This window comes from Salvelinus sp. IW2-2015, linkage group LG4q.2 (genome assembly GCF_002910315.2).
Source record: "Salvelinus sp. IW2-2015 linkage group LG4q.2, ASM291031v2, whole genome shotgun sequence".
Lineage (NCBI taxonomy): Eukaryota > Metazoa > Chordata > Actinopteri > Salmoniformes > Salmonidae > Salvelinus > Salvelinus sp. IW2-2015.
This window is the reverse complement of record NC_036843.1, coordinates 29,378,787-29,395,236: the sequence shown is the minus strand read 5'-3', so window position 1 is coordinate 29,395,236 and position 16,450 is coordinate 29,378,787. Positions and strand designations below refer to the sequence as shown.

The 16,450-nt window shown below is 43.1% G+C and overlaps 1 protein-coding gene across 1 annotated transcript in view; it reads right to left on the bottom strand.

The window, feature by feature from the left end:
- The window catches only part of LOC111963097 (EMILIN-1-A), a 115,558-nt gene that overhangs the window by 59,521 nt on the left and 39,587 nt on the right, over window positions 1-16,450 (bottom strand). The window lies entirely within an intron of this gene.

The following is a 16,450-nucleotide window of genomic DNA, read 5'->3' as shown; positions in this document are numbered from 1 at the left end:
TCTTGCCGAGACCAGTCTTCTTGCCGAGACCAGTCTTCTTGCCGAGACCAGTCTTCTTGCCGAGACCAGTCTTCTTGCCGAGACCAGTGTTCTTGTCGTAGCTGGACAGCTTTTGCATGTGTGCATCCATCTAAATGTATATATATATTTTTTTTTTAATCCCCTCAGGAGGCCTTTTGCCTTTTGGTAGGCAGTCATTGTAAATATGAATTTGTTCTTAACTGACTTACCTAGTTAAATAAAGGTTAAATGAATAAAAAATAAATGCCACAAGTCCCAAATCTGTTCTACGGTCCTGTTCTTTACACACAGAGGAACGCCAACAGCGTGTACTGTACCAACTCACCGGTCAAATGGCTGCAGGGAACCAGCCTATACTGGAGAAGATTAGGATTTCAGCCAAAACTTATCCAACATCTATTCCATAACAATGAACAATACCAGAATGCATTGTTTGGTACAGAAAGTTGTGACATCTTAAGATCTCTGGCAGTTTTGAATAACAGAGCAGCTGCTTTGGCCTAGATGGTGCAACCATAGCTTCTAGAACTAGAACACAGAGAACTACACTGTGTTCCATATTAACCCCCCCCAAACTATATATTAGATGTAATTGTTGTACTGTACGTGTGTCTATAGTTTTGTTTAATGTTGTGTTAGTGTATGTAAGTTATTTTGTCTGAAACTTTGTTCCACATGCTGCTATTGGACCAGGTCTCTCTTGAAAAATAGATTTTTATCTCAATGAGAAAAACCTGGATAAATAAAGGTTAAATAAACAATTTTAAAAATACATGTTGCCAAAAGATTTGGGAAACTCCTACAGGAAATGGGATCATATTGACAAACACCGGGAATATACTTGGAATACTGAGAAATGTTGATCCAAGGTCTCAAATACATTTCCATAGCTTTTGCCAATAGCTTTTGCCAATGCATTTATTATCGCCAAAAAATTCTAAAGTGTGTTTACAAATGCTTTTGTAGCAGCAATTATCCTTGTGTTTTACAAACGTTGCATCTCTCTCTCTCCGCCAGCGAGAAAGAATCCCACACACACGCCTACACACCGTTTCTCCTCCCTCTCGCCACTATTGCCTTGAACCTATACATCACATGTAAAACTCTCTGATCATCTGTTAAAAGAAACTGATTTAGAGTTGGTCAATGATGTGAGTCCTTCCTCTCACCTCTTTTCCGTCATTCTCTTTGTAAATTCACACTCTCGACACTCCCACACAGTCACAGGGAGGCCGAGAACAACAGAAGCCATTCATTTGTCAGATTCCCCTGAAGTAATAAAGTTTCATGAGAACAACTCTCCTTCTATAGGATCTCTCATAAGTAGGAATGCCTTAACAAGGCCTTTAATTGGTCTGGGGGTTTTCATGTGGTTAGCCTGCGGTCTTTCATGTGGTTAACCAGCCACACACATACACGGTCTGACCATTCATCCTCCCACTTTCTTAACCCTTGTGTGGTGTTCATGTTTTTGTTGTTTGCTCAATGTTCGCGTGTCTGATGGACCCACAACATTATTGGGTTTTTGAAAACGATACAGCCACAACAATTTAGGTAAAAAACAAACATAACACTTAATACTTAGATGTTGGCTTATATCAATTACAAGCAATATAGACAGTATACATGGTTAATATAGACAGTATACATGGTTAATATAGACAGTATACATGGTTAATATAGACAGCATACATGGTTAATATAGAGAGCATACATGATTAATATAGACAGCATACATGGTTAATATAGAGAGCATACATGATTAATATAGACAGCATACATGGTTAATATAGACAGTATACATGGTTAGTATAGACAGCATACATGGTTAATATAGACAGCATACAGTATACATGGTTAATATAGACAGTATGCATGGTTAATATAGTAGACAGTAATGCAGTGTTTAATGATATTGACAGTTTATGCATGAGTTTATTAATATAGACAGTATCAGTGGTTAATTATAGACAGTAACATGGTTTAGTTAGGTATACGTTTATAGAAGTATACATGGTTTATTATAGACAGTAATTACATGTTAGTATTGACAGTATACATTGGTTAGCTATTGGACCAGTTTTTATATCATTGTTAGTATAGGACAGTTATACTGTAGTTTAGAAGACATGTTAATATAAGTACATGGTTAGTATAGACAGTATACATGGTTAGTATAAGACAGTATATGGTTAGTAATTAGACATATACATGGTTATATATGCAGTATACTTGTTAGTTATAGAACAGTATCATGGTTAGTATTAGACAGTATATCGTGTTAGTATAGAAGTTATCCATTTGTAGTAGTAGTCTGGTTTAGTGATATGTCAGTATATCATGGTTTGTATATGGACAAGCATTACATGGTTAGTATAGACAGTAATTAATGGTTAGTATAATGGACAGTAATACCATGGTTAGGTTATTGACAGCTCAAAATAGGGTTAATATTAGACAAGTAATAAGCATGGTTTAATGTGATTAGACAGTATGATCATGTGTTAGTACTAGAAGGGAGAGCAGTGGTCTAGTATGGAGTTATATACATGGATGTTCTGGAAATATAGAAGTACATGGTTAATTTATACAGACGTATAACATGGTTAGTTATAGAAGCTAGTTTAGGATTCCTAGGTTATATGATAGGTTGACAGTATTACATGGTTAGTTATTGACCAGTATACATTGGTTAGTATATGACATGTTATCAGGTCATTAGTTTAGTGCTATAGAAGATGATCTAGACAATTGTATAAGAGACACGTAATAAGCATGGTATGATGTAATAGATAGTATATCCATGGTGTTAATAATAGACATATATGCCATTGTTGTGTAATAATACGAGGAACAGTATGCATGGTTAATATAGACAGTATACATGGTTAATATAGACAGTATACATGGTTAATATTTGCCATTTACCTCTGCTAGATCACATGTATCAATTAAAGCTCTATTCATTTTTGGGGATAAAATGTGATTTTTGTAAACAAAAATGGAATACAATGCAAATGTAAACAAATATCAATTATTATCAAGACATGGGTGGAATAAATCATGTTTATCTTGAACAATATTATTGAAAAAAGGTTTTCATCACTGTTGATGTTTATTGCTTTGAACTGAACAAATTGGAAGGACAAATTTTACAGTATTTTATTTAATACATACAGTATTTTATGGAAATGATAAATGAGCCCCATTGAACGCAAATTAAGGCCAGTCTACACACCACATGAGGGATAGAGTTTTACTGTGTGTTAATGTTGAAAATGTATTTCTTACACTTGGTGCTTGTATTCTGTGTCTTCCTGTCCTTCTTGGGTCCACACACATCACAGCGCTTCATCTTGTTGCTACCGGCTGTGATCTAGAATGATGAAAACACTTAGTTCAGGAATTTTACTAACATCTCACTCACTCATAGATAGTTACAGCAGGCAAAGGTAGGAGAGTCAGACACACACACACACACAACATCACTCACACTTACTTCTGGTATTTGAGTTGTTGGTTCTGTGGGTCGGGCGGATGGGGAACGAGCATCCTCCTCCTGAATCCTCCACACGATGGCTGCAGAAACTGGGGTCCTTGAAGTATGTTGCCTCCTCTGGATTTGAGGCCTTACCAATGCCTTGCCTGGCTCCTCGAGAAAGAGCCGTCTCCTCTGGAGCTTCGTTCTGTTCCAATCTGGGTTCAACGCCATCCAGATGACTAACGCGTTGTATGCCAAGATGTCCAAGATATTCTTCAACATCACAAGTGACCAGCGCAGGGTTCTTCTTTTGCAGCTGTAGCCAGTTACCAGCGTGTCTAAATTGTCCACCTCTCCTTTTGTGGCATTGTAATACATTATGATTGATGACATGTTCCGGGTAGCCTCAGAGAATAATATAGGTTTATACGCTGATTCAGTTAGTGAGTTTATAAGGAAGTGTATAGGAGATGTTGTACCTACAGTGACTATTAAAACCTACCCTAACCAGAAATGGTGGATAGAAAGCAGCATTCACGCAAAACTGAAAGCGCGAACCACCACATTTAAACACGGAAAGATGATTGAGAATTTGGTCAAATACAAACAGTGTAGATATTTCCTCCGCAAGGCAATCAAACAAGCGAAATGCCGGTACAGGGACAAAGTTGAGTCGCAATTCAATGGCTCAGACACGAGACGTATGTGGCAGGGTCTACAGGCAATCACGGACTACAAAAAGAAAACCAGCCACGTCACTGAAACTGACGTCTTGCTTCCAGACAAACTAAACACCTTCTTTGCCCGCTTTGAGGATAATACAGTGCCACCGATGCGGCCCACTACCAAGGACTGCCCCCTCGCACTCCCGTGGCCGACGTGAGTACGACATTTAAACGTGCTAACCCTCGCAAGGCATCCCTAGCCTAGTCCTTAAAGCATGTGCAGAGCAGCTGGCTTGTGTGTTTATGGACATATTCAATCTCTCCCTATCCCAGTCTGCTGTCCCCACATGCTTCAAGATGGCCACCATTGTTCCTGTACCGCAGAAGGCAAAGGTAACTGAACTGAGTGACTGTCACCCCATAGCCCTCACTTCTGTCATCATGAAGTGCTTTCAGAGTCAAGGACCATACACCTCCACCTTACCTGTCACCCTAGATCCACTGCAATTTGCATACCACCCCAATAGGTCCACAGACGGTGCAATCGCCTTCACACTGCCCTATCCCATCTGGACAAGAGGAATACCTATGTAAGAATGCTGGCCATTGACTACAGCTCAGCATCCAACACCATAGTACCCTCCAAGCTCATCATTAAGCTTGAGGCCCTGGGTCTCAACCCCGCCCTTTGCGATTGGTTCCTGGACTTCCTGACGGGCCGGCCACAGGCGTTTAAGGTAGGAAGCAACATCTCCACTTCGATGATCCTCAACACTGGGGCTCCACAAGGGTGCGTGCTCAGCCCCCTCCTGTAATCCCTGTTCACCCATGACTGCGTGGCCATGCACGCCTCCAACTCGATCATCAAGTTTGCAGACGACACAACAGTAGTAAGCTTGATCACGAACAACGATGAGACAGCTTATAGGGAGGAGGTGAGGGCACTCGGAGTGTGGTGTCAGGAAAACAACCTCTCACTCAACGGCAACAAAACAAAGGAGACGATCGTGGACTTCAGGAAACAGCAGAGGTAGCACCCACCTATCCATATCGATGGGACAGCAGTGGAGAAGGTGGAAAGTTTCAACCTCAGGAGGTTGAAGAAATGTAGCTTGTCACCTAAAACCCTCAGAAACTTCTACAGATGCACAATTGAGAGCATCCTGTCGGGCTGTATCACCGCCTTTGTACCGCCCACAACAGCCATTCAGTAGCGGTGAAGGAATAAAAAAACATATTACAACCTATGTGTTGTGATAATTGCATTGTTTGCTCTATAAGCTGTTAGTCTATATGGAGGCTGAAGAAATTTGACTTGTCACCTAAAACCCTCACAAACTTTTACAGATGCGCAATTGAGAGCATCCTGTCGGGCTGTATCACCGTCTGGTACGGCAACTGCACTTCCCACAACCGCAGGGCTCTCCAGAAGGTGGTACGGTCTGCACAACGCATCACCGGTGTCAAACTACCTTCCCTTCAGGACACGTACAGCACCCGATGTCACAGGAAGGCAAAAAGATCAAAGACAACAACCACCCGAGGCACTGCCTGTTCACCCCGCTACCATCCAGAAGGCGAGGTCAGTACATGTGCATCAAAGCTGGAAACCGAGAGACTAAAAAATAGCTTCTATCTCAAGGCCATCAGATTGTTAAACAGCCATCACTAACACAGAGAGGCTACTGCCACACAGACTTGAAATCATTGGCCACTAACAAATAGATCACTAGTCACTTTACTAATGCCACTTCAATAATGATGTTTACATATTTTGCACTACTCATCCCAGATGTATATACTATATTTTAAACCATATATTACATCTTGTCTATGCCGGTCACTCATGGCCCATCCATATATTTATATGTACATATTCCATCCCTTTACTTAGATGTGTGTGTATTAGGTAGTTGTTGTGGATTTGTTAGATTACTTGTTAGATATTGCTGCACTGTCAAAACTAGAAGCACAAGCATTTCGCTACATTCACATTTACATCTGCTAACCAGGTGTATGTGACCAATAACATCTGCTAACCAGGTGTATGTGACCAATACAATTTGATTTGATGTAATTGTACGACCGCACCTCAAGTAAAAGGTAGTACAATGTGCAGCCTCGTCACAATACAGTATGCTGTTGTAAAATAACCAGCTGTTACAGATAGAGTCATGGACTAGGGAGGTCGTCTTTCTGTTATAGACACAGTCATGGAATAGGGAGGTCATGGAATAGCGAGGTCCTGGAATAGGGAGGTCATGGAATAGGGAGATCATGGAATATGGAGGTCATGGAATAGGGAGGTCATGGAATAGGGAGGTCATGGAAGAGGTAGATCGTCTTTCACAGGTAATTGTACTTCCAGTTCAAAGTGGTTAAATGTCTGGCCAACTTGTCTGCAACACAGATGCACACGCACCCTTTACAGCAGGCGTGTTCTAAGTTCCCGCTGTATCGGAGCGGTGCTTAGAGGAGAAGGGTACAATTAAGTCAGGAAGGGAAGGGAAATCAGTATACCACAGACTAACCATAGTGTGCCATTACCAGACACACACATACACACACCACTGAATAACCGTAATGTGCCATTAACTCCTCCCTGATTACACAGCAGTTAGCCAGCCAGGTTATCTTCCAATTTGTCCTGGTAATCCTGAGTCATCCACCCTGGAGGAAGACCTAGGGGCCCATCTCACATGACACCCTACTATAGTGCACTACTTGTAAGGAAGCAGACTGAATACATATATCTAAGTCTCTGGCAGTGTCTCAACAAGGGCAATATGTTTAGTGCATGTTGTGGAGAATCTAAGCCTTAAATAGTTTGGTGAAATCCATGTGTGATGTTTTATGTCACTGTGAGCAGAATCCTAACCCAAGGAACAAAAGTCCTCTTTACACCAGACCTCCATTGTCACCATCACATGATTCATATGGAAGCTCTGCATGTGATTGGGTAGGGTATTCTTGACATGAAAGCTCTGCATGTGATTGGGTAGGGTATTCTTGACATTAAGCTCTGCATGTGATGGGTAGGGTATTCTTGACATGAAAGCTCTGCATGTGATTGGGTAGGGTATTCTTGACGATTAAGCTCTGCATGTGATTGGGTAGTGGTATTTTATTATGCTTGCATGTATGGGAAAAGCTCTGCATGTGATTGGGTAAGGGTATTCTTGATGAAAGCTCTTGCATGTGATTGGGTAGGGTATTCTTCTTGCATGGAAAGCTCTGCATGTGATTGGGTAGGGTATTCTTGACATGATAGCTTGCATGTGATTTGGGTAGTATCTTGACATAGCTTGACTGTGATTGGGTCAGGGTATTCTTGACTGAAAGCTCTGCATGTGATTGGGTAGGGTATTCTTGACATGAAAGTTCTGTGTATTATAAGACAGAGTGAAAGAGAAACGAGAGACCTGTCAGACAGACAGACATTGAAACCGCAGACAGACGAAGCCAGACAGACAGACAGACAGACAGACAGACAGACAGACAGACAGCACAGACAGACAGACAGACAGACAGACAGACAGACAGAGACAGACAGACAGAGACAGACAGAGAGAGACAGACAGACAGAGACAGACAGACATTGAAAACGCAGACGACAGACAGACAGACAGACAGACAGACAGACAGACAGCAGACAGACAGACAGACAGACAGAACAGACAGACAGACAGACAGACAGACAGACAGACAGACAGACAGAGACAGGTAGGCAGACAGAAAGAGACAGGCAGGCAGACAGAAAGAGACAGGCAGGCAAGACAAGAACAGAGACAGACACAGAAAGAAAAGACAGGCAGGCAGACAGACAGAAAGAGACAGGTCAGGGCATGCAGACAGATAGAAAGACAGACAGAAAGAGACAGGGCAGGCAGGCAGACAGAAAGAGACAGGCAGGCAGGCAGACCGACAGATAGAAAGACAGACAGAAATAGACAGGCAGGCAGACAGACAGGGGTGGAAAGTCTGTTCTCCAGGCAGTCTCTGCTAGCCTAACGTTACGTACTGGGAGGTAGTGGAGGCTAATAAAGAGAAGGCAGCCCCAGGCCAGAGTAACTTTACTGCCTGGTTGCTCTGTATTCTCTTCTGCACATCCACAGCCACACAACACATCTGGAACACCTTCCAACACTACAATGCTGATGTGGAGTTGCTGTTCATATTAAAGGAATGTAATGGAGGAGAGAATGGAGGACAATAATATGATTGTACTGTCAGCAGTTGAAAAGACAGTCTTTCTTTTAAATCGGTGCTAAAGTGCTGCAAAAACAATGGAAGCAGTTTTTTAAACTGTGGCGTTACCCATTTGGACAAGGGCTATCTGGAACAAAAATCACCAATGTGGCAAAATAAAAACAGGCAAAAAGGGGACAGACTTCAGTTTCAGATTTGGCAACAGTAAGCCTGGGCTCAATAACAACGAGGTCTGGGAACCGGAAGCGGACAACACATTTACTAGCTAGCAACAGGCAACCACGCTCTTATCAGTACAACATATTGGGATACGTTGGGCGTGTTGTCCAATTTTGCAGTTTAACAATGCTGATGCTGTAGATAAGACTGTTTGTTGTTTCTCTTATCAGCTAATCCCCAAATGCACGCCAGAGAGAGGAGAGAGAGAGAGAGACAGAGAGGGAGAGAGATAATTTAGAGAGGATAAATGAGAGAGAAAGAGAGAGAGAAGAGAGAGGGAAGAGAAAGAAAGAAAGAGGGAGAAAGAAAGAGGGAGAGAGAACAGAGATATAGAGAGAGATAGGAGAGAGAGATAGGGAGAGAGAGATAGGAGAGAGAGAAAAGGGAGAGAGAAAGGAAGAGAAAGAGGAGAGAAATAGAGAGAACGAGAGGGAGGCAGGGAGGGAGGGCGGGAGGAGGGAGGGAGGGAGGGAGGGAGGGAGGCGAACGTGCATGGGAAAGAGTTCCACAACAGAGATCCATGGGGACATCTCCAAGTGAAGAGGGTAAGAAGGAGGCAAAAACAGACAAGACTGATGAGAGAGACAGAGCGAAATATTGCAGAGAGGATGAAAGATAGCAGGAGAGAAGGGGGGAGAGAGAGTGGAGATAAGGAGAGAAGGGGGAAGGGAAGAGGGCCTGTCACATTCTCCTTCTGTGGCATCTGTTTCTTCTCTAAACAGCGCTCCGTCAGCTAGGAGAAGAGATCGGCTGAGGACAAACACTACACTAAGGGGGGAGGAAGAGAGAGGAGGGGGTGAAGAGAAGAGGGGGAGAGGGGGGAAGAGAGAGGGAGAGAGGGGGGAGAAGGGGAGGAATAAGAGATTGAGGAAAAAAGGACAGATGTATCTAACTCCTGCCAGGGACACACCATCCTCAGTTCTCTGGTCAAACCAACCCCAAAACTCTAGACCCCAAACCAGGTTTTCCCATACTCGGTCAGGAAACTGAGTCAGGACATCCTAGGTCAGGGAACTGGGTCAGGTCTATACTAGGTAGGACATACTAGGTCAGGCATACTAGGTCAGGAATACTAGGTCAGGACATACTAGGTCAGGGCATACTGGTCAGGGAATACTGGGTCAGGGCATACTGGGTCAGGAATACTGGTCATACTGATCAGGACATACTTGGTCAGGACATACTGGGATACTAGGTCAGGAAACTGGGTATGGGCATACTAGGTCAGGGCATACTAGGTCAGGGATACTGGGTCAGGAAATACTGGGTCAGGAATACTGGGTCAGGACATTCTGGGTCAGGGCATACTGGGTCAGGGCATACTGGGTCAGGAAATACTGGGTCAGGCATACTGGGTCTACTAGGTCAGGAAATACTGGGTCTGGGCATACTGGGTCAGGGCATACTGGGTCAGGAAATACTGGGTCAGGACATACTGGGTCAGGACATACTGGGTCCTACTATATCAGGACATACTGGGTTAGGCATACTAGGTCAGGACATACTGGGTCAGGACATACTGGTCGGGCATACTAGGTCAGGGCATACTGGGTCAGGAAATACTGGATCAGGATATACTGGGTCAGGGCATACTGGGTCAGGAAATACTGGGTCAGGACATACTGGGTCAGGGCATACTGTTCATACTAGGTCAGGAACACTGGTATGGGCATACTAGGTCAGGGCATACTAGGTCAGGGCATACTGGGTCAGGAATACTGGTCAGGAAATACTGGGTCAGGACTCTGGGTCAGGGATACTGGGTCAGGATACTGGGTCAGGAAATACTGGGTCAGGACATACTGGGTCATACTAGGTCAGGAAATACTGGGTCTGGGCATCTAGGTCAGGCATACTAGGTCAGGGCATACTGGTCAGACATACTGGGTCAGGACATACTGGGTCAGGAATACTGGGTCAGGACATACTGGGTCAGGGCATACTGGGTCAGGGCATACTGGGTCAGGACATACTGGGTCATACTAGGTCAGGACATACTGGGTCAGGACATACTGGGTCAGGACATAGGGTCAGGACATAATGGGTCATACTAGGTCAGAACGTACTGGGTCAGGACATACTGGGTCAGGACACACTGGGTCCATACTAGGTAAGGACATACTGGGTCAGGTCATACTAGGTCAGGACATACTAGGTCGGACATACTAGGTCAGGACATACTAGGTCAGGAGATACTGGGTCGGAGATACTGGGTCAGGCATACTGGGTCTACTGGTCAGGAGATACTGGTAGGGTATACTGGGTCATACTAGGTCAGGCATACTGGGTCAGGGCATACTGGGTCAATTAGGTCAGGACATACTGGTCAGGACATACTGGGTCGGGCATACTAGGTCATACTAGGTCAGGACATACTGGGTCAGGACATACTGGGTCAGGCCATACTAGGTTCATACTGGGTCAGGCATACTAGGTCAGGACATACTGGGGTCATACGGGTCAGGACTACTGGGTCAGGACAGTCTGGGTCAGGGCATACTAGGTCCATACTGGGTCAGGGCAATACTAGGTCAGGACATACTGGGTCATACTGGGTCAGGACATACTGGGTCAGGACATACTGGGTCAGGGCATACTAGGTCATACTGGGTCAGGGCATACTAGGTCAGGACATAACTGGTATACTGGGTCAGGACATACTGGGTCAGGACATACTGGTAGTGGCCATACTAGGTTACTGGGTCAGGGCTACTAGGTAGGACATACTGGGTCAGGACATACTGGGTCATACTGGGTCAGGACATACTGGGTCAGGGCATACTGGGTCAGGGCATACTAGGTCAGGACATACTGGGTCATACTGGGTCAGGACATACTGGTGGGCCGTGGTCAAGTACTACTGTATCATGGTTCTGTGGATAGAAACATTAGCTTTAATGTGTTTATGTTTTAGGTGGGTCACCTCTTAGAGAGGTTTGGGAAGCCCTACCTTAAACAATTCCATCTCCGGTCCCTTTAGGTAAACAGGGTTGTTTGTGACACAGCCTTTCTGGACCGTAACACTTAAACAGTGTCAGCTGGTAGAGGATAAACCTCAGGGTGTCCAGAGACAGTCTTTTATGGTACGGAATGTACTGGAGTGAGTCTAACTGCAAACGGAAAGCTTGTTAATCCATAAACAGGAAAGTCGCCGGTGGCTGATGAGGCCAAACTTCTGCAACATCTCAAATGCACTGGGAGGTTAGTGTGCGCGTGCTCACACGTGTGTATGTATAGCTTTCTAATAAAGCATTGCATCTACAGTATAATGCATAGTGGCATACAGTTGAGCAGACACGTTTTTTAGGATTTCCACAGATGGGGAACATTTTCTAGCAGGGAGTGGGAAGAAAAGGGTTCTTTAAAAATGCATTTCATGCAACTGTACCTCTTTACATGATAGAAGACATTAGCAGAATATTGTTTTTATACCATAGTTGCTACTATGCAACTCACTATTCAGGTAGGATGCAATTTTGGATTAAAAAAAAAATCTTCATATTTATAATTTGTTTTATCATTGTTATTATTGACTATCATTATTATTATTGTATATCATTATAGATTTTTTATTTTGCAAAAATAAAATATAAACTGTTTTCGCTTTGCGATTATGGGATATCGTGTGTAGATTGATGAGGAAAATGTTTAATTTAATCAATTTCAGAATAAGGTTGTATGTGAAGGGGTCAGAATACTTTCCAAAGGCTCTGATCCCCCTTATATATTAATGTAATGACATGAAAAAAATGGCAGATTATTATCAATGACTTATCAACAGCTGTAATAAATTGTTCAGTGTAGGAAATCCTCACTGGTACTCTAGATTATAGAAAGAACCAAATATAAATTTAGGCTACAGTAGGCGTCAAAATAAACTTCCGTGTGACACAGACTCAGCCAATGATGAAGAAGAAGAATAGGCTACTCAGCGGTAATGGCCCGATGCACTCGTGACAATATTTCAAAATAAGCTACTTTGAAAAACAGTGCTTTTTCGCTCAGAATCGCTCAAAAGCGGTGGAGGAAAAGTTGTTTAGCTTCTACAGACAGATTACTCTTCTCTTCTCAGCAGGAGGCATTTGCTTTCCAAACTGTAGGCCTACGTTTTTCTGGTGATTGTTTTTTTTGAAATTTGTGAAAGGCAAACTGACAGCCGCAACCAACCAGTGCCACTTGAAACTTTGTCTTTGGACAATCATTTCATTCTCCAGGTTAGATGGACGTCATATTGTATAATTGATGTCTCCCCTTATCATAAGCAAATATTAGATGGTTGCAGACAAGGCCGTTTTTACTGTTCTGTTTGTCAGAGTCAGCAGTAGCCTATAGGACTATACTAGCCTGTAATTCTTGTCGTATGAAAAAATATTCTGCTAATGTCGCCACTAAATAGCCTATAGCCTAGGCATAGTCTACACCACTACACCACTACGTAGGCCTACAGCTCAGCCATGTATTTAGCAGGTTGTTTTTGATACAGTGATTGCGTTATATTATCAAATTTTTAAAGTGTAAATTAGCTTCCCAAAATGTTAAACAAAATGGGATAGGGGAGAGGGACAGAGAGAGAGAGAGAGACCTTACCTATCTATTGTACAGCAGAGTGTGTATCCAACTCCAAACCCCCGCAACTGAATAGATACAGTGCCTTGCGAAAGTATTCACCCCCCTTGGCATTTTTTCTATTTTGTTGTCTTACAATCTGGAAATTAAAAAGATTTTTGGGGCTTTGTATCATTTGATTTACACAACATGCCTACCACTTTGAAGATGCAAAATATTTTTTTTTGTGAAAGAAACAAGAAATAAGACCAAAAAAACCAAAAACTTGAGCGTGCATAGCTATTCACCCCCCCAAAGTCAATACTTTGTAGAGCCACCTTTTGCAGCAATTATAGCTGCAAGGCTCTTGGGGAATGTCTCTATAAGCTTGGCACATCTAGCCACTGGGATTTTTGCCCATTCTTCAAGGCAAAACTGCTCCAACTTCTTCAAGTTGGATGGGTTCCTGCTGGTGTACAGCAATCTTTAAGTCATACCACAGATTCTCAATTGAATTGAGGTCTGGGCTTTGACTAGGCCATTCCAAGACATTTAAAATGTTTCCCCTTAAGCCATTCGAGTGTTGCTTTAGCAGAATGCTTAGGGTCATTGTACTGCTGGAAGGTGAACCTCTGTCCCAAATCTCTGGAAGACTGAAACAGGTTTCCCTCAAGAATTTCCCTGTATTTAGCGCCATCCATCAATCGTTCAATTCTGACCAGTTTCCCAGTCCCTGCCGATGAAAAACATGCCCGCAGCATGATGCTGCCACCACCATGCTTCACTGGTGGTGTTCTCTGGGTGATGAGAGGTGTTGGGTTTGTGCGAGACACAGCGTTTTTCTTGATGGCCAAAAAGCTAAATTTTTGTCTCATCTGACCAGAGTACCTTCTCCATATGTTTAGGCAGTCTCCCACATGCCTTTTGGCGAACCACAAATATGTTTGCTTATTTTTTTCTTTAAGCAATGGCTTTTTTCTGGACACACTTCCATAAAGCCCAGCTCTGTGGAGTGTACAGCTTAAAGTGGTCCTATGGACAGATACTCCAATCTCCTCTGTGGAGCTTTGCCGCTCCTTCAGGGTTATCTTTGGTCTCTTTGTTGCCTCTGTGATTAATGCCCTCCTTGCCTGGTCCGTGAGTTTTGGTGGGCGGCCTTCTCTTAGCAGGTTTATTGTGGTGCCACTTTCTTTCCATTTTTTAATACTGGATTTAATGGTGCTCCGTGGGATGTTCAAAGTTTTGGATATTTTTTTACAACCCAACCCTGATCTGTACTTCTCCACAACTTTGCCCCTGACCTATTTGGAGAGCTCCTTGGTCTTCATGATGCCGCTTGCTTGGTGGTGCCTCTTGCTTAGTGGTGTTGCAAACCCTGGGGCCTTTCAGAACAGGTGTATATATACTGAGAAAATGTGACAGATTATTTGACACTTAGATTGCACACAGGTGGACTTTATTTAATGAATTATGTGACTTCTGAAGGTAATTGGTTGCACCAGATCTTATTTAGGGTCTTCGTAGCAAAGGGGGTGAATACATACGCATGCATCACTTTTTTTTCTCTATATATATTTTTTTTAAGTAATTTTTTTCATTTCACTTCACCAATTTGGACTATTTTGTGTATGTCCATTACATGAAATCCAAAAATCCATTTCAATTACAGGTTGTAATGCAACAAAATAAGAAAAACGCCAAGGGGAGTGAATACTTTTGCAAGGCACTGTAAGAGCATATCATGAGCACACTGCTTATAAAACAGAGCAGAAAGCTCTCCATGCAGAATGGGGCCCAAATATAAATATTGGAACATGTTTTTCTTTCTGTCCTACCCAAATTTATATCAATAATGCAACAGAATGTTTTTATTTTTCTTGGAAGGATACAGATTCCTCATCTTATCACACTACTTCCCGCGGCTATGCTGGAACCACTAACTATCACTCCTGCTGGAACCACTAACTATCACTACTGCTGGAACCACTAACTATCACTACTGCTGGAACCACTAACTATCACTACTGCTGGAACCACTAACTATCCTGACTGCTGGACCACTACTATCACTACTGCTGGAGAACAACTACTATCACTACTGCTGGAACCACTACTATCACTAACAACCACTAACTATCACTACTGCTGGAACACTACTATCACTACTGTGAACCACTAATATATGATGCGGACCACTACTAACACTACAGGTGGAACCACTAACTTACACTACGGTGGAACCACTAACTATCACTACTGCTGGAACCACTAACTATCTTGCTGACCACTAACTACACTAAGGTGAACCACTAACTAACACTCAGGTGGAACCACTAACTATCACTACTGCTGGAACACTAGCTATCACTACTGCTGGAACCAACTAACTATCACTACTGCTGGAACCACTAACTATCACTACTTGCTGGAACAACTAACTATCACTACTTGCTGGAACCACTAACTATCACTACTGCTGGAACCACTAAACTATACTACTGCTGAACCATATAACTATGCGAACACTACTATCACTACTGCTGGAACCACTAACTAACTACAGCTGGAACACTAACTATCACTACTGCTGGAACCACCTAACTATCACTAACGCTGGAACCACTAACTATCACTACTGCTGGAACCACTAACTATCACTACTCGCTGGACACTAATATCACTAACTGGAACCACTAACTAACACTACTGCTGGATCCACTTTAAAATAGCAGCCAAGTCTTCAAGCATGGCACCAAGATAACTGCCACATTCGAGAGAAGAGGGAGAATTATATTAAAGACAGAGAGATTGAGAGAGAGAGACATTGAAGAGAGTAAATTTGAGAGGAGCGATTATTGGTAGACCTTTCTCAATAATGTCCCAATACTGTGGCGATAACTGCCTAAATAGCCCATGCGAGCATGTGTCAGAGTTCCCTGGGTGGTCCACCGAAGCCTGTTCTCCACAGAGGAATGTGAAAGTTGTTGTTCCTGACTGTCCTTATCATGTGTGGAGATGAGAGGTAGCAGCATGTTTTTATACATCATTTGGTGCCTTACGTGTGTAATAATTCCTCTCTGAGGAAAACAACCTTAGAGAGTGAGGCGATAGGGGGAGAGACGAGAGCGAGAGAGAGAGAGAGAGAGAGACAGAGAACAGAGAGACAGAGAGACAGAGAGAGAAGAGAGAGAGAGAGAGAGAGAGAGAGAGAGAGAGAGAAGAGAGAGAGAGACAGAGAGAGAGAGAGAGAGCAGCGACGAAGAAGAGAGAGGAAACAGAGAGACAGAGAGACAGAGAGACAGGAGACGTT